The 19,506-nt window shown below is 31.7% G+C and overlaps 1 protein-coding gene across 1 annotated transcript in view; it reads right to left on the bottom strand.

The window, feature by feature from the left end:
* Nucleotides 1-4,236, bottom strand: part of LOC132746243 (sodium- and chloride-dependent creatine transporter 1-like) — a 34,233-nt gene extending 29,997 nt beyond the window's left edge. The window contains exon 1 of the mRNA XM_060735327.1: nucleotides 3,746-4,236. The gene's annotated coding sequence lies outside the window, so the exon portion shown is untranslated. The remainder of the gene's footprint in view (nucleotides 1-3,745) is intronic.
* Between the last annotated feature and the right edge of the window lie 15,270 nt (nucleotides 4,237-19,506).

The raw sequence follows: 19,506 nt of genomic DNA, 5'->3' as shown, positions 1-19,506 counted from the left end.
GATTGCTGTGCTATTTAAAAACCGGCATTTTGTATGATAGCGAAATTAACATAAATTTACTGATATGACGATTTTCAAATATAGGTTACCTGACTTAATGTAACAAATATTCAACTGTTTTCTTCTTACGTTTTTTTGTAATCATTGAAAAAAAAACCTACGTAATTTTGACATCTTTATGAGATCTTTACTTAGAAAGGGACGGCTTAAGCCGTCCCTGTTATATTCGCGTATTTGCCATATGGACGGCTTTAGCCGTATCTATAATAATAATAGTAATAATAATAAATTAATAATAATAATAATAATAAAAATAATAATAAATGTAAAGAAAATTATACCATCGACAATAATTATTATTATACTAACATATTTGGAAACATATATAATTATTATAATACTAATAACAAATAATAATCATTATATTTATTAATAATATAGTAATTTCTTAGAAAACCCTCTGGCAAATAGGTGAACAATAAAACAATAACCCTCTGGCAGCGAAAGGGTTAATTCGTAAGCTAATGCAATTCAAAATCTTTGTTAAATAGATTTAGTTGAATTTGGTTGATTCTTTATCTAAATTGAAGTCATGGAGATTTCGAGCAACAAATACGTAACAAGTTTATACAAAGGTGAAAAGCGTCAACTGAAGACACATGATACCTCAGAAATAAATAAATCTTAACCTCTTTCGAAAGGGCAAGCATGAATGTTATAATGTTTATCTATAGTTAACGATTTTAAAGAATGTTAGATACTTGTTTTTTAGGAAAGTTGCGATAAATGTGAAATTATTTGTCATAAAGGTAGCAAAATGTAACCAAAGTAATATTTTGATTCTATTTAAAATACTCATTCACTATAACTGCCAAAAAGCAGCAGATGAAAAGGATTGTTCAGGTAATTGACCAATAAGTAACTTTTTGCATACTATGAAAGTACATGAAAATAACAACGCTTTTGAGAACTAAAAATAAAAGCATTTCGGAGGAATAATGGACCTTTAGGAATGTATTAACCCCTTGAATATAATTAGCAATTTTTATCAGGCTCTTGTTATGAGAAATATTTCAATGTTTTATACAAATGATGTGCACAGAAATCAATACAACGGCATCACATATAAAAGTTTAGTGAACCGTTATACAACAATGAATTATGCAAAATTTTCTCTTGCCAGTTTGTTGAATTTCTACTTTATTGCACTATGTATAAACATATTAAACATCAATATTCAATACATACATGTTTGTTGATATTGTTTCGCCTTGTTCTGATAAGTTAATCAATATTAAGACCTCTACTAGCAAGCTGTTTTCGGTTTTCATTTTCGATCATGTGAGCAACATCTGATTGGTCAAGGGTTAAATACAATCATTTGTTTATTCTTTACTTGCTTGATTGAGAAGGTGTATGTATATATGCTAAGCTTAATGAGCGTCCATCCGCCCTTTCAGGCACTGAGAGTACGAACCCCGTTTGAGGTAACTTTTACTGTACATGCTTGTTTCGATAATGAGGCCCGTTCTGTTTAATTAATATACCAATTCTGTAAGTTCGAGTGCGCGGAAAAATTGACGCCTACTCAAAGGAAATATTTCAATCTTTTAATTTTCTACAATGCTTGTATAATTAACCGGACAGGACTAGGCAAACGGTTTGTACACGTTTTTTGAAAACCTGACAGGTTTTTTTAACACAAAATCATTGAGCATTCAAGTATTCAACATACTTTCAATTTCTATTTTTATCCAGATGATTAGGTATTTAGGAAATTTTAAAAGTACCCGAATTCGATCGTGTTTCTACATCAATTTATTAATACTCGAATAATATAGAGTCTTTGATTAATAATGTTGTGTATAACTCTATGAAATTAAACGTAAGATTCGTTATTTTCAGCCCTACATGACAATAAATTGAACCACAACAATCCTTTTACTAGAACATATAGTTTTCTGTATATTCATATTTAGGTCCAAGTTATTTGAGTGTTGATTTGGCATTACTTCGCTCTTAGAGCCATGTTTTATAAGGAGAATATTTGCCCGTATATTATTGATCATTTCTGGGTCCTGTACAGACTTTATTGAGTTATTAAGATCAAATGTATTTTTGTTTATTTATCAAAAAACTTCCAATTGATATGTTTGCTAGCGATGCAAATACAATGCAAATACAATTATTTTATTATTTGTTGTGGATTAATTTATGAAAGTTTTACAATAATGAATTTACAAATATCCAAACAAATTATATGTTAGTTATTTTACCTGGATATAAATATTTTCTCGGCAAAGTATGATGTTGCAAAAACATCCAAGACATTTACACTTTCTAACCTTTTCTATTAATATTTCATGTAATAGTATTGTGGTTTATAAAATATAAACAGTTTGGATATGGTACAACTGGTTAGGCAGTCGCCTGTATAGATGTGTATATAAGATATATGTTAAAAAAGAGCATTCATCTAAATCTTTTTTGTCTATCTTTAAATGACCTAAACGTGTTGGTTTTTAACTAAATAGAGGTGGCGACAGTTGATGATCGATTTTGATAATTTTAACAAAACACAAATTCTAACGTTGAAAATAGTAATTTGTTGTGAGCATTTCATGAAGGAAATGATACCTATTCAAGTGTAAATGGTAAAAAATTGGAGGTCAAGGTCACAATGCCTGTACAGTTTTCCATAATTGTTTTTAACTTCAAATGTTTGTTCACATGTTGTTAAAAGTTTAACCAATAGGGCGGGATAATGTGTGGAAAAAAGACCCGGCTTATTATTTCGGTCTAACCTACGCTTAGAAAATAAATATGTAAACAAATAGTAATTTAATGCTGTGAGTTGTTTACAAGTATTTTACCAATGTATCAAGTAAATGTCCACCTAAAATAAGCAAATTCAAGGATATAAAAGTAAGCACTACATTACTTCGATACTAATTACTAAAATTGTATAAACCAAATGTACTAAATGCAAATTAAGTCGGATTTGTTTATAATTGTACATCAGTGGGCATATTTAAATCAAAAACGATTGTCAAACATATTTTCAATCATAATTGTTCTGATTTTAGATGTCAAATATATACATTTGTTTTATATTGTCGACGATTACACTCTCTGTTTCTGTTTACATATGAAACCACGTGGTAGAACTCCTTTCACTCCATATTGTTTCCGAGGTTATTATGAATAATAGCCGAGGATGTTCCGATTTGTTTCACGATATTCTTTTTCCGAAAAAGAATTGATAATCCCAAAATTGGATTTTATGTGAATTTATGTTCTCTGACGATCGGATTCAATTTATAAAACATGAAATGGCCGAATTTCGAAATAAATAATACTTTGTATTAGTGTTGCGTGAATTAAACAGCCTAAAGTGTGCAGACCGAAGTGTATTGTAATAATAGAATGTAAAAAGGGAATACTAGAATATAGACTGGCTCATTGACACGTTATTTATTAGGTAAATAAAAAAAAGCTATAAAACTCAAAATGCGCGGCGACTAGATGAATAAATAAATAAATGTTGAGCTTTTCTACTTATATCTGTGGTTACATACCTTGAACATCCAGAAAAAAATAATACTAAAACATTACAAATAGTAGAACAGATAGAAAAGTTAATGCAACAATCAAAATCAATAATATGAAACAAAATTAATAAAATTTTATGGATTTGCCGGGTATTATTTACTATAAATATGGAAAAAATTATAATGATACAAACCTTAACTAACTAACTATATCCAAACTTTATAACCATAACTTGATTGAGATTTTACGATATTTACTATAAGATTCTGTTTCCTTTATCCGCCAGTATAAATACGTTTGTATGTATCATGGCACTTGAAATAAAGTTGAACTTTTATCATCGAAATATCAAAATATCTTATCGATTTTCTCTATTAATAACTTGTCAATTTATCACACAAACGATCTGCTTCTTCAACATAGGTCATTTAGATATCTATATAACCTGGGATTCAGGCGTTGATATTTTTTTGCTTATTCATAACATACGCGCTGTTTCATATTCAATCGTCAGAGTTAACACAACATCTCTGGTTTTCCTATTATCAAAGTCGATTTGCCGAACAGAAGCACATAAAAAATCGACAGACTGGAACCCAGGCTAATATCTATAGATAGGTAACCTAGGTTATTCACACGATAAGTATTACATACTTTCATTCCACTAAACTCGATACAAATAAGAAATTGGTATGCTAAAACTACGTTACTTATTGACATGAATATCAAATGTAAAGCATAATTCTACAATACATCTTGACAGAGTTAACAACTTTTGATAGTTAACAAGTATTTCAAGTTAGAAGGTTATATCTGTAGTCGTACTTGTGTAGCGGTGTTGACGGGTGTTTCGCTCGTTTTCAACATCTTTCCAACCCGAAATCTGAACATTTTGTTGCATTTAGAAATTAATAACGCAATACTGCCATTCCTGAACTTATTTGTTGCATTTTTAAAATCTGTTTGGTTTCATCTTTATAAAATTTGATTGCTGTGCTATTTTAAAGCCGGCATTTTGTATGATAGCGAAATTAACATAAATTTACTGATATAACGATATTCAAATATAGGTTACCTGACTTATTATAATACTGCACGATTGTAACGTCGCTTTTCATTGGATAATCGTGACGCTTATATAGTTTTATATACCCGGCTGTTGTCGATTCATAAATAAATTTTACTTTTTTCCCTAAAAAAAATGATGCGTGCTGTATAATGAATTCGTTATAAAGATTGCTGAAAGCTTATATGACCGTATATAAACGGCTGTTTGTAATATAACCCTCGCCTAGCGGCTCGGGTTATATTTACAAATAGCCGTTTATATAGGGCCATATAACCTGTCAACAATCTTTATAACTAATAATGTAACAAATATTCAACTGTTTTCTGTTTACGTTTTTTTTGTAATCATAGAAAACAACCTACGTAATTTTGACATCTTTATGAGATCTTTACTTAGAAAGTTTATGTTAATTCGAAAGCTAATGTAATTGAAATGTTAAATAGATTTTAGTTGAATTTAGTTGATTCTTTATCTAAATTGAAGTCATGGAAATTTCGAGCAACAAATACGTAAACAAGTTTATACAAAATTGAAAAGCGTCAACTGAAGACACATTGCTACCTCAGAAAAAAAAATCTTTACCTCTTTCGAAAGGGCAAGCATGAATGTTATAATGTTTATCTATAATTAACGATTTTAAAGAATGTTAGATACTTTTTACCTGAGGAAAATTGCGATAATTTGTTATAAAGGTAGCAAAATTTAAGTAGTATTTTGACTTCCATACAAAATACTAATTCACTATCCTTGCCTAAAAGCAACAAATGAAACAGATGGCCAATAAGTAACTTTTTGCATACTATGAAAGTATATAAAAATTACAACGCTATTGAGAACTAAAAATAAAGCATTTTTGAGGAATAATGAACCTTTAAGAATGTATTAAAACTTGCATATAATTAGCAATTTTTATCTGATTCTTGTTATGAGAAATAGTTCAATGTTTTATACAAATAATTTGCAGAGAAATCAATACAACGGCATCACATATAGAAGTTTAGTGAACCGTTATACAACAATGTATTATGCAAAATATGTTCTTTTCAGTTCGTTGAATTTTTAATTTATAGCACTAGGTATAAACATATTAAACATCAATACACACATGTTTGTTGATATTGTTTGGCCTTAATCTGATAAGTTAATCAATATAAAGACCTCTACTAGCAAGCTGTTTTCGGTTTTCATTTTCGATCATGTGAGCAATATCTGATTGGTCAAGGGTTAAATACAATCGTTTATACTTACTTGATTGAGAAGGTGTATGCATATATTCTAAGCCTAATGAGCGTCCATCCGCCCTTTCAGGCACTCGTATGAACCCCGTTTGAGGTGCCGATTACTAAGGAAATTTTACTCCGCATGCTTGTTTCGATAATGAGGCCCGTTCTGTTTAATTAATATACCAATTCTGTAAGTTCGAGTGCGCGGAAAAATTGACGCCTACTCAAAGGAAATATTTCAATCTTTTAATTTTCTACAATGCGAGACTAGGTAAACGGTTTGTACATGTTTTTTTTTGTTTTTTTTTGAAAACCTGGTAGTTTTTTTTACCTTAAAAACATTCAGCATTCAAGTATTCAACATACTTACAATTTCTTATTTTATCCAGATGATTAGGTATCTAGGAAATTTAAAAAGTACCCGAATTCGATCGTGATTCTAGATCAATTTATTAATACAGAGAATAATATAGAGTCTTTGATTAATAATGTCGTGTATAACGCTATGAAATTAAACGTAATATTCGTTATTTTCAGCCCTACATGACGATAAATTGAACCACAACAATCCTTTTACTAGAACATATAGTTTTCTGTATATTCATATTTAGGTCCAAGTTATTTGAGTGTTGATTTGGTATTACTTCGCTCTTAGAGCCAATGGAACGTCGAGAATGTTTTATAAGGAGAATATTTGCCCGTATATTATTGTCCTGTACACACTTTATTGAGTTATTAAGATCAAATATGTGTTTGTTCATTTATCACAAAACCTTCCAATTGATATGTTTGCTTGCGATGCAAATACAATTATTTTATTATTTGTTGTTGATTAATTTATGAAAGTTTTATTATAATAAATTTACAAAAATATAAACAAATTATATGTTAGTTATTTTATCTGGCCCAAAAACATCCGATACATTTAACTTTTCACTTTCTAACTTTTCAATTAATATTTCATGTAATAGTCTTGTGGTTCATAAAATATGAACAGTTTTGATATGGTACAACTGGTTAGGCAGTCATCTATATAGATGTATAATATAAGATCTAATATATAACATAATTATTATGTTAAAAAAGAGCATTTATCTTAATCATTTTTGTCTATCTTTAAATGGCCTTAACGTGTTGGATTTTAACTAAAGAAAGTTGGCGACAGTTGATGATCGCCTTTGATAATTTTAAGAAAACACACATTTTAACGTTGAAAATAGTAATTTGTTGTGAGTATTTCATAAAGGAAATGAAACCTATCCAAGTGTAAATGGTTAAAAATTTGAGGTCAAGGTCACAATAACTGTACAGTTTTCCATAATTGTTTTTAATTTCATATGTTCTTTCACATGTACCTACAAAGTATATCCAATAACTAACGTGACTCATGGAATTATTTTTATAAATATCCTTCGGAAAATTACTTAATTACCTAAAAAGAGTGGAACAGTTTTTTATATTTGGCATTTTCTTTTACATCTTTCATTATCAATTATTTGTTAATGACAGGCATTTATAATAGTCAATCTTTTAATATAAAAGCAATTCAGCTTTTTTGAAAGCGAAAGTAATAAGCATTATGTCACTTCATACCAGTATGAAGGTAAAGAAAAATATAGAAGGTTAAACAAATGTGTGTGTACCAGTATATAATTGTATCATAGTTTGGGGACCTTTCTGTTGAAAAAGTGTCAGAGTTAAATCGTATACATATACATGCACAGTGCGGTAACTGGAGTGCAGGTATCAGTTACCCGCACTCCAGATAATGCCCGTTGATTGGTTCATTTTTGCTGGGGTTTACTTATTGTGTCGGCAGAGAAAGGGAAAGGGAGCAGAAATATCATATTCAAATGCTCGTTTATTGGATATTTTTTTCTGGGGTTTCATATTATGATAACATGGAACGTGCTGTTATGTTTGACTATGATACAAAAGAGAAAGAACACCAAAACACTCGGCAATCTGATTTATAAATCAGATAGCCTCGTGTTTCGGTGCTCTTTTTATTACATAACACATGGGTTTTTGGGTAACAGTAAATATATCATCCCGAGAAAAATACTGTTACCCGAGGCGTAGCAAAATCTCGAGACATATGATAACTTGCGGGAACACAATTCCGCCGATACTGATTTTAACTGCGTGACGTCACAGTCTCTTCTCCTTCCATGTGTAAACCGTTGACCTCCAGAAGATAGAAAAATGCCATCTTGCTTATACCTCAAAATCCCCCTCCCCCCTCAAAAACATTAAATACTAGTAGTTGAAAGAAATCGAAATGACACTTCAAAATGTTCATATTTTAACATACAAACAGTTCGCTTTTAAACCAACGGGAAATACCTTCTTTTATTTAATTTTACACATGAAATATGGTGCTATATCAGTCAAATATATTTCATATTTTAAAAAAATAAATATGAAATATATAAATATGAAAGTGGGCGGAGTCAAAACTCATATTTATTCGAAGGGATTTCTTTCGCCATTTTCTTTGAAAAATCTGCAAGGGGGTTCGTAACCATTTTTTTATAATGAAATTAAATAAAAAGGTTATTTTTTTCGTTTTTTTTTTTGTGAATTATTGTTTATATTTTCACGAAACATGATAAAATGCCACATATTTTCACTCGCCGTCCCGGCTCGTGAAAATATTAGGCATTTCATCATGTTTCGTGAAAATATATTCCTTATTTCACTCAAACTTCATTTATTAATTACAACTTCATTCATAACTGTAAAATTACGTCATCCTTAGCGTGCCATTGTACAGCACGCGACTCATCTGTCATCCCCATGCCAGATGAAAAGTTTCCTTCTAAATATTCTGTGGTTGTCAACAATGAGCCAAAGATTGAATACGAGAAAGAAATTTGTCACAGGAAGTGGACAATACGTACAAAAACAATATGCGAGGGTATCGAATATGTGAATCTTGGAATAACTTTAAACAAGTACTCACTGACCAACGATCATATTTACAATGCAAGCTGTAAATTGCGAGGAATACTTTTGAGTATAGCAAATAGTGGTGTATACTCTGGCAATGATCTCAATCCTTCAACCTATTTAATGATATATAACTCAGTCGTACTACCTAAGGCTTTGTATGGATGTGAATTGTGGAACTATATGACACACTCAAACACACTAACTTTAGAGAGAGCCCACCGTTTTTGCATCAAATTTGTGCAAAGTTACCATTGTTTGAAAATAATGATATTGCTTTGTTTGCATTAGGAGTAAACTGTATAATTACAACAATAGACTATAACAAGTTGCGATTTCTTGGACAACTCTGTAGACTTCCAAATCATTATTTAGCAAAACAAATTTTTGTCCATCGGTTAGTTCGGTATGTAAATTGTATAGTAAGGCAGTGTGTAGGGGTTTTACCAGATATATATAAACTTTAAGCTAAATATAATTTAACATGTTATATGAATATCTTCTTAGAAACATCACGATTTCCAAGCAAAGGAGCATGGAAGAGTATTTTACAGTGTAATTTATTTCAACGGGAAATTAATCTGCGGTATGAAAACTTGTGTCAAAAAATGTCATTGGAACACATCTCAAAAATTTTCAACATTGGTGGTCAGTGTAAATTTTGGATATACAGTAAAAACTTCCCGGCGGCAAGACTATACTGCTTCTCTGCTCTGACAATTTTAGCCATTCAATAAGATTGAGGCATGCAAAAAGTGTAATTGTGTTGTTGAAAATTCGACACTACATTTATTAATGTCCTGTTCATGTTACGAACAAATCCGTGTACGTATGTGGAAGGCAATTATATCAAATTGTGGTATAACTGCATATAAGAGACTTATTTCAACCTCACCATTAAATCAGATATTAGACTTACTGGCCGGTGTGTATTTTGATGATAAAATTTTCTTATTTCTTATAAAAACATTTCATAAAATGATAACGTGAAAATATGTTAAAGGATCATACACCTGATTACTTCATGGTATGTCACTCCCATCTTTGTGTACAACACAACAAGTTTTTTTTGTTTTCTAGTATACTTATCATAAGAATCTATTATATCTATCTTTATCTAACTCAAACGAAAAAATATTCTCTTAATATTATACCACGGAAATCTTTCATCCGGGTTTTTTTTCTATCCGGAACGAACGGAATCCGGGATTCCGTCAAACATATAGGAATACGAAATAACTGCTTTTGTTTTTATATTTGTATTAACTCATTGCACTAAAATTATAATTGATTAATTATTTTATACATATTATGCCCAATTTATCGATTTAACCTTTAGCTTGAAATGTGATTAGGGGCCTACTAAAGACGAAAATTGATATCCAGGCATACCGGAAATAGGGATTTTTCCGGACCACTGTTGTGACACGTGACATGAATTATTTTCTTCTATTTATATTGTCTACTGCGTTAGTAACGTAGTAGATTATGGAAAAGAAAACCCCAATATATTAACGCTTTTGTCAACATTTTTTATTGAATCAATGTGTCAGTAATGATGGATTTATACAATAAACCTAACTTGATCAGTATTAACTGTTTACTAGAAATTTTATTTCATTGTTTTTCATTTTATCATCTGGCGGTCAGTGGCTTTAAATATGAAAGAATTCGACAGAATATTCTAGAAAAATTTATGTCGGCAAGCCTCGTTACCGCCCGATGGGCGGGGTACCCTAGGGACGGATATTCAGATCTGAACTGTAACATATGATAGATATTATTAATCCGCATAATATTTATCATCAGAATTTCAATATTATATAGAGAATATAAAATGAATGTAAGTTTAATACTGCATTCATGGAACGAGTTGAATAAAATGATACTGTTCGAGTCTCTGGCGAGCATACTATAATTTTATTCAACGAGTTCACCTACGCGAATATGATATTCTATCTATCACATTCCCAAAATGAATACTGTTTAAAGTGAAAAAAGAATATTATTTTTCACTGACGCGCCTATGGTAGAAAGCGGTCATTTAGCACATCTTTACACTTTATTTGCATAACGCAAATGACGTCACGTCAATATATATGCACGGCCGTGCAATACCGTTTTTACGGAGTCGCAAAAGCGGCACGTGTGTGTGATAAAATGTCCTCATATGATTTATAACATTTGTCATATGTTCGGATCGGAATATGCGTCCCGAGGGGACCGCCCATTGGGCGGTAACAAGGTTTGTCGGGCGAGTTCCCGAGTGACGATTTTCCGATCTGACCCGAAAAAAACAATATGTCAGATATTTTTTCTTGCACATTCCACGTCTTGCACATTCTGCCATCTTCCACTTTAAATAAACCTCTTTAATTAATAAAACAATTTTCTATAAAAGTTTATGTCACTTCAGTCGAAACTGTTTTCTTACAATAGCGTATGAAATTACAACTTCATTCATAACTGCAAAATTACGTCATCCTTTCAGTTCATTTTTAATTAAACCAAGGCATATAATATGCAACTGGTTATAACAACAAACAAACAGAAAAATAACAGTAAAAAATCACTAAAATCACAATATAAAAATACAACTATGACTAGCTAAATAAACAAAAAGGAGATCATATTGTTCATTTCAAGTACTGAATTCAATACAACATGTATTTTATATTGTAACAAATGGGAACGGAGAATGAGAAGTATTAGTAATCTAAATTTTAACATAATGTTTTTACAAAATAAAGATAATTTTAGTAGAATATTTTTATCACAACTATTCATTAATGTGTCAAGTTTAAAAAGATTGGGATGAATGTAAAACCTGGGAAGAAGAGATTTACGTCTTATGTCATTAAAGTACGAACATTCAAATAAGTAGTGAAATTCATCACCAAAATAGCTTGATACGGACATAAGGAACAGACCCTATTATTATGATCAATTGCCAAATGTCTGCCTTTTTCGATTGGTAATAGGTGATTCATTGTTCTAAATTTACATAAATATTTGCCTATGTCAAAAGGAAGTACATGTACATCTAGATATTTTTCAAAACAATGAGTATTTTTATATGTACGATACACTAAACACTTTGAGGATGTATCAATAGTACTATGCCAATCTTGTAAAAATTGATCTTGTAGTCTAAGCTTCACAATATTTTTAAAGTGATTAATATTATCTACCTTCTGTAAATAAAAATATTCTGACATGCCAAGATTACTAAGTGTTTCTTTCACAAAATTTATCCATTTAGAATTAACAATATTCCTAGAGGACAAAGACAACATTGTTTTATAGAGAAGTTTACATATCTTATTTTCCTTAGCATTTATAATTTTACTCCATAAACACAAAACTCTTGCTTTCACTTGTAAGGCTAATGGGAATATGCCTAACTCACCATAAACCATACAATTAGGTGTAGAAGCTTTTAAATTTAAAATAGATTTACAAAAATACAACTGAAATTTCTCTAGAATTTGAACTTGTTCGAATCCCCAAACTTCACTTCCATAAAGAAGGATAGGTATAACCATAGAGTTAAATAAATGTAGTTGCAAAGAAATTGGTAAACATAATTTACGTGACTTTTGGATCACAGAAAAACATTGCTCTTCTAGCATTATCAACAAGAATTTTCTTTGATTTTCAAAAATTTACCATTATAATTAAAAAGTACTCCAAGGTAAGTGAATTGTCTACCAAATCAAGCTTTTTACCATTGTACATGAAATCAAAGTCATCCTTAGGTTTTGACTTACTAAAAACCACTACTTTAGTCTTAGCTTCATTTACAACAAGATTCCATATATTACAGTACTCACTCATAGCATTTAAGGCATCTTGCAAATCAGTTTTGTTTTCTGCTAAAAGCACTGTATCATCAGCATATAACAAAAGAAACAATTTAATATAAACATCAATGACATCGTCACTAAGACATTCACGAGTTGCGTTAGAGATATTTACAAGTCCTGTATATTTATAAGATACAAATTCTGACTTGGTGAAAGATTTTCACCTTGACGTACACCGGTAAAACTACTAAAGAAACTAGTCAACTCACAGTTTACTTTAACACAAGATTTAGCCTTACTGTACATATTGTGGATTATACCAAGACACTTACCATCAATATTATGTGACAAACGTTTGTGCCATAAATGAAGTCGATTAACAGAATCAAATGCCTTCCTATAGTCAACAAATGCACAGTACAGCTTTTTATTACAACTTAAATAACAAGAGCCATGTCAACATGGCCATCCCCCGCCGAATGTGTTTGCTCATTGGAAGAATGTATATGTAGTAGAGCAGAATAATTCCATTTTAAGAGGTCTTTTGGTAATGAAAACTGATGGCTATAGTGATTACAGATTTGAAACCTATGTGAATACTGATGGCTGAAAATAACAAAGGGCAAAATTGAAAAATAATGCAGGGTAGGTTATCATTCTTGTGTGCTGCATCCCCTCCTCAGTAAAATTCTATCCACCTATGAAGTTTCAAGTTGATACCTCAATATTTTTTGAGAAAAAAATTGAATTGAAAAATTAAGTAATGAAAAATAACAAAGGGCAATAACTCAAAAATTATAAAAGATAGAGTTATCATTCTTGTGCAGTGCACACTCCTGAGTGAGATCTATGCACCTATGAAGTTTCACTTTGATATCTCAAAGGCTTTTTGAGATATGATCTGGACAAAAAATTAATTTTGAAAAATAACAAAGGGCAATAACTCAAAAATAACGCAGGGTAGAGTTATCATCTTAAGCACTGCACTCCTCCTCAATGAGATATCCATCCACCTTTGAAGATTTCAAATTGATACCTCAAATACTTTTGAAGATAAGCTCTGGACAAAATAGCATGAAAAAAACAAAGGGCAATAACTCAAAATGTAAAGGGAAGAGTTATCATTCTTGCGCACAACATTCCTCCTCAATAAGATCTATCCACCTATGACATTTCATGTTGATTATCTCAAACACTTTTGAGTTATGCTCCACTCAGGTGAAAAATTAGGTATGAAAAAAAATAAGCAAAGGGCAATAAATCAAAAATTATGAAAGGTAGAGTTATCATTCTTGTGCACTGCACCCTCCTGAGTGAGATCTATGCACCTATGAATTTCATGTTAACTATCTTCAATAGGCTTTTGAGTTATGCTCTGGACAAAAATCAATTTTGAAAAAATAACAAAGGGCAATAACTCAAAAATTATTAAAGGTAGAAGTTATCATTCTTGTGCAACTGCACACCTCCTGAGTGAGATCTAATGCCACCTATGATTTCATGTAATAATTTCAAAGGCTTTTGGAGTTATGTTCTGGACAAAAATCATTTTGAAAAATAACAAAGGGTAATAACTCAAAATCATGCAAGGTTAGAGTTAACAATTCTTGTGCAACTGCACTTCCTCCTCATAGGTCTATCCAACTATGAAGTTTCAAGTTGAATACTCAAATAATTTTAGAGATATTCTCCGGACAAAAATGTCGGATCGGAAGGACGGACGGACGGAATGGACGGAAGGTCGGACGACGGACGGACGGAAGACTATTTCTATATCCTCCGCCGAAATTTTCGGCGGGGATAATAATCAATTAACAATCTTAAGGAAAACATATGATCAGTGGTAACCTATACTTGTGATCTGAACCCAGCTTGTCTTAATATAATAATTTGCAAACAATAAATGGTAAATCCCTCTATAATTGTTGGGACAAAAATTTGTCACCCTTAATTTTTATGTATAGGATTAATAATACTGACTCCAAATATCAGGAAAAGTACCTGAATCCAAATAACATTAAACCAATAAACAAATAACATTTTAAGAACCAGATTCATTTTTTACATTTTTTTTAGATATACATTTAATATATTATCAAACACAGAGGACTTTTATTATTTTTTATTTTTTTACAACTTTTTTAAATTTCCTCAATAGTTATTTCTGCATTAAGCGCTATTATTACAACTTATATCTCAAGATCTAAATCATCTTAAATTGTCAATATCTCGATCAGATTCATTTAATTTAACAAAATGTTCAAAAAAGACATTCTTTGAAATAATTATTAACAGTATCCCTGCTATCCATGCAGTAACTATTTAACAAATCCAAAAGCTTTTGGGATCTGACACTTTAACCCAAGTATCCGTTTATTATTATTATTGATAAGAACTTAATTTTCTTGTTTATCATCTTTTTATAAGATTTTCCATCTAGACACCATTGATTGGAAGTTAGTATCAGTCTTATTTCTTCTATAATAATTCTTATCTGACAAAGTATGTTCTTCTTGCTACTTTACAATCATTATCAAACCCACTCTTTCTAACGTGATTTATTACGTCTTTTAGTACTTTTTTGTACAGTATTTTTCACATCAATAATCAAGTGACTGCTATCAGCAGCATTATAAAATAGTTAAGAAACTTTCTCAGTAAAGTTATTAATAGTATTATCACAATAAGTTTTACTTGTCAACAAGTCTGAGAGTTCTACTTGTAATACAGAAACACTTTCTAAATCAAAACTATTTTTAAACACATCATTCACAGCTTTATCCCAGCGTGCCATTGTTCAGCACGCGACTCATCTGGCATCCCCATGCCAGATAAAATTTTCGGCATTTGTAAACACCAGTCTGATATGCAAGAAAAGCTAAATTAAAATATAAAAAGCGTACTTACGTCGTAAATAGTGTGAACCTTGGTCCTTTATTGATTAATAACAATCTGTTACGACTTAGAAATGACACAAGTGACAAAATATACTTATTCTGACATATGAAAAATTGTATACTATAGACATCCTAGCCTGGGTTCCAGTCTGTCGATTTCTTATGTGCTTTTGTTCGGCAAATCGATAAGTTTGTACACAGTTTTCATGTGTGTTAAATAAGAGACACATTCTGTATTAGTAATGTTTTGAGAAACGACCATTTGAAAGATTATGGTACAACATTATTTACCGTTTTTTTTTTTTTTTAATTTTATAAAAATATTTTATAAAATATAGATTATACCCTTTAATGCTGTCATAATTGAAATTGTCAGTAAAAAAAGATAAATATGTTGATATATGCATTAAAAAAATCAGTAAAATTACTTAATTCATTTTCGCTCTGTTCTGAAATAAATACTGGCACGTAGTGGTCGATAACTAAACCTTGTGTTTAAACAAATGATTAATTCAATAATCTAAAGGTTCTGTTTCCAGGCCCACTCTGGGCTCCTCCACAAAATGACTGCTCTGTGTTGATTATCAGTGTCGACTTTTTATTATAATCATCATCATCATCATCATCACCATCACCATCGCCATCGTCATCATCATCATCACCATCACTATCACCATCGTCATCATCATCATCATTATGACCATCACGATCACCATCGTCATCATCATCATCACCACCATCACCATCGTCATCGTCATCATCATTATCATCACAATCACCATCGTCATCATCATCATCATCAGTCATCATCACCACCATCCCATCGTCATCACCATCACCATCGTCCTCGTCATCATCATCATCATCATCATCATCATCATCATCATCGTCATCATCATCATCATTTCCATCACCATCGTCAGCGTCATCATCATTATCATCATCATCACCATCGTCATCACCATCACCATCGTCATCCCCATCACCATCGTCATCGTCGTCGTCATCATCGTCATCACCATTACCATCACCATCGTCATCACCATCACCATCGTCATCACCATCGTATCGTCGTCGTCGTCGTCATCAATCATCACTCATCATCTCATCACCATCACCATCGTCATCCCATCACCATCACCATCGTCTAATCAATCATCACGCATCGTATCATCAATCACCATCGTCATCAACCATCACCATCGTCATTGTCGTCATCAATCACATTGTCATCACATCACCATCGTCATCATCATCATCATCACCACACTATCGTCATCACTATCACCATCATCATCGTCATCGTCGTCATCATCATCATCCGTCCCGTCATCAATCATCATCATCAAATCGCGTCATCACCATCGTCGTCCATCATCACGCATCATCATTCGTCATCACCATCAGCAATACCATCGTCATCATCACCATCACCATCGTCCCGTCATCAAATCATCATCATCATAATCAGCCGGATCGTCATCGTCATCATCATCATAACCCCCCCCTCGTCATCATCACCATCACCATCGTCATCACCATCACCATCGTCGTCATAATCACCATCGTCATAGTCGTCATCATCACCATCACCTTTGTCATCATCATCATCACCATTACCATCGTCATTGTCATCACCATCATCATCACCATCGCCTTCTTCGTCATCGCCATTGTCAAAGCCATCGTTATCGTCCTCGTCGACATCGCCATTATCATCATCGTCACCACCGTCATCACCATCGTCATTGTCATCATCATCATCATCATCATGGCATATTATTATTATTATTATTATTATTATTATTATTATTATTATTAATATTGTTATTATTATTATTGTTATTATTTCATCATGCATCATCATTCATCATCATCAAATTTATCATCATCATAATCATCATCATCATAATCATCATCATCATCATCATATTCTTCTTCATCATCATCATCATCATCATCATCATCATCATCATCATCATCATCATCATCATCATCATCATTATTATTATTATTATTATTATTATTATTATTATTATTATTATTATTATTATTATTTTTATCTACTCTGTCTTTGTAAACAGATAAATCATAATAAATAAAAAGTCAAAAAAATAGTATTTGAAATGTTGTTACATTAAAACAAATATTGAAATATAAAACATTCTCTGGTCATATAAGTGAAATAATGAAGACAAAACGATCTAAGTGTTATGCTTGTTTTCAAATCCATTTATTGTGATGTAAAATGATACATGTTTGTAAACTTGCTAAATAAAATATGTTTAAATTATATTCCAACTTAAGAATTTCAGGTATTTTACACATCTATATTTCATTTGTACAATATGTCAGTTATTATACTTAATAAAGGAGAACTTTATTTACAGTTCATAAATGCTTGTTTTTATATAATCATGCTGGAACATTTGTAAACGTCTTCAGTGTTGTTATACTATGCTGGTCCTTGGGTACATAAGTGTTGAAGATTGAACATCGCTTCAGCCGGTGTTAGGGGGCGTAAGAGATGCTGCGCCTCGTAAACAGACTCAATCACCCGGTGTTAGGATGCGTGAGAGACGCTGCGCCTCAACAACAGACTCAATCACCCGGTGTTAGGATGCGTTAGAGACGCTGCGCCTCATAAACAGACTCAATCACCCGGTGTTAGGATGCGTTAGAGATGCTGCGCCTCATAAACAGACTCAATCAAACCGAGTCTGATATTTTCATTAAATAACATTGTTGTCATTGCCTGCAAAAGATTACATTTGTTCCAGATTTAAATGTAAATATGAACTACCAATTGATGCATGAAAATAAAATATCAAGTTCAATTATCATCAGACGATGCTTATATAGACGATTTAAATGCTTTTGTTCCAATATAAATATGAGCCGTGCCATGACAAAAACAACATACTGGGTTTGCGACCAGCATGGATCCAGACCAGCCTGCGCATCCGCGCAGTCAGATCAGGATCCATGTTGTTCGCTATCAGTTTCTCTACTTGTTATAGAGTTGTAAGCGAACAGCATGGATCCTGATCAGACTGCGCGGATGCGCAGGCTGGTCTGGATCCATGCTGGTCGCAAACCCATTATGTTGGTTTTGTCAATGACGCGGCTCATATTATGAAAAGTCATGACAATCTGTTATTTCTGTGAGCATTTATTTTTTTAATTTAAGTGAGCCGTTATCTTTTATTTAAGCTACGTGTACAAAAAATATTCGTACAACGTTTAACCAATGTTATAAACAATTTGTAGACGAAATAATTTTACATCAGAATTTGATACTGCAAATACGTTTATTGATATTAATTGCTTCACTATGAACACCGAAATTACTACAAAAAAAATACCTTTAATCAAGATTTACAAAACTTTAGATGGACGTGTTCGATTTTCTTTGACCTACCAAAGCCTAAAATTGCACAGCTTAATTTCTACAGCTTTCTTACGATCATTTTATAACATTTCAGTCATATTTTCTTCACTTTTGTGTTTTTTATAAACAGTAGGGAAATTAAAACGCTCACAGCCTGACGACATTCATTGTTTATTCATTCGTTCAGTTCAAATATGTTTTGTTATCACTTTGTCCTTTATTTGGGTCAATTATTGTAGTTTATTTCAAATAATAATAATACTTCATCATTTACCCTAGCTTGAACATTCATTGTCACAACAATTTACAGTACATACGCTCGTATATCAAGAGCACCATGATCTAACCATTCAGTTAATGGTGCATCCCAAATATTATCAATACTATCAACACTTTGATCATCACGCTATATAAATTTGAATTAGCCTTCATAATAATTTGTACGCCTACCGTTCACTAGTGTTTATGACATAGACTTACGCAAGTCAGTAAGTACATAGTCGTTAAAGCTATAAAAATAGAACATTCAAGCTACATTTTAAAATAAAATATGTAACATATTTTCTGTCGGCTTACAAACCAAGCATTCCCTTGTTTTGTTAACATTTTAACAGTA

The sequence above is a fragment of the Ruditapes philippinarum genome, unplaced genomic scaffold (assembly GCF_026571515.1).
Source record: "Ruditapes philippinarum isolate M1 unplaced genomic scaffold, ASM2657151v2 ctg4923_1_1_1_1, whole genome shotgun sequence".
Classification (NCBI taxonomy): domain Eukaryota; kingdom Metazoa; phylum Mollusca; class Bivalvia; order Venerida; family Veneridae; genus Ruditapes; species Ruditapes philippinarum.
The sequence above is the reverse complement of the archived record's forward strand: the minus strand, read 5'-3'. Positions and strand labels throughout refer to the sequence as shown.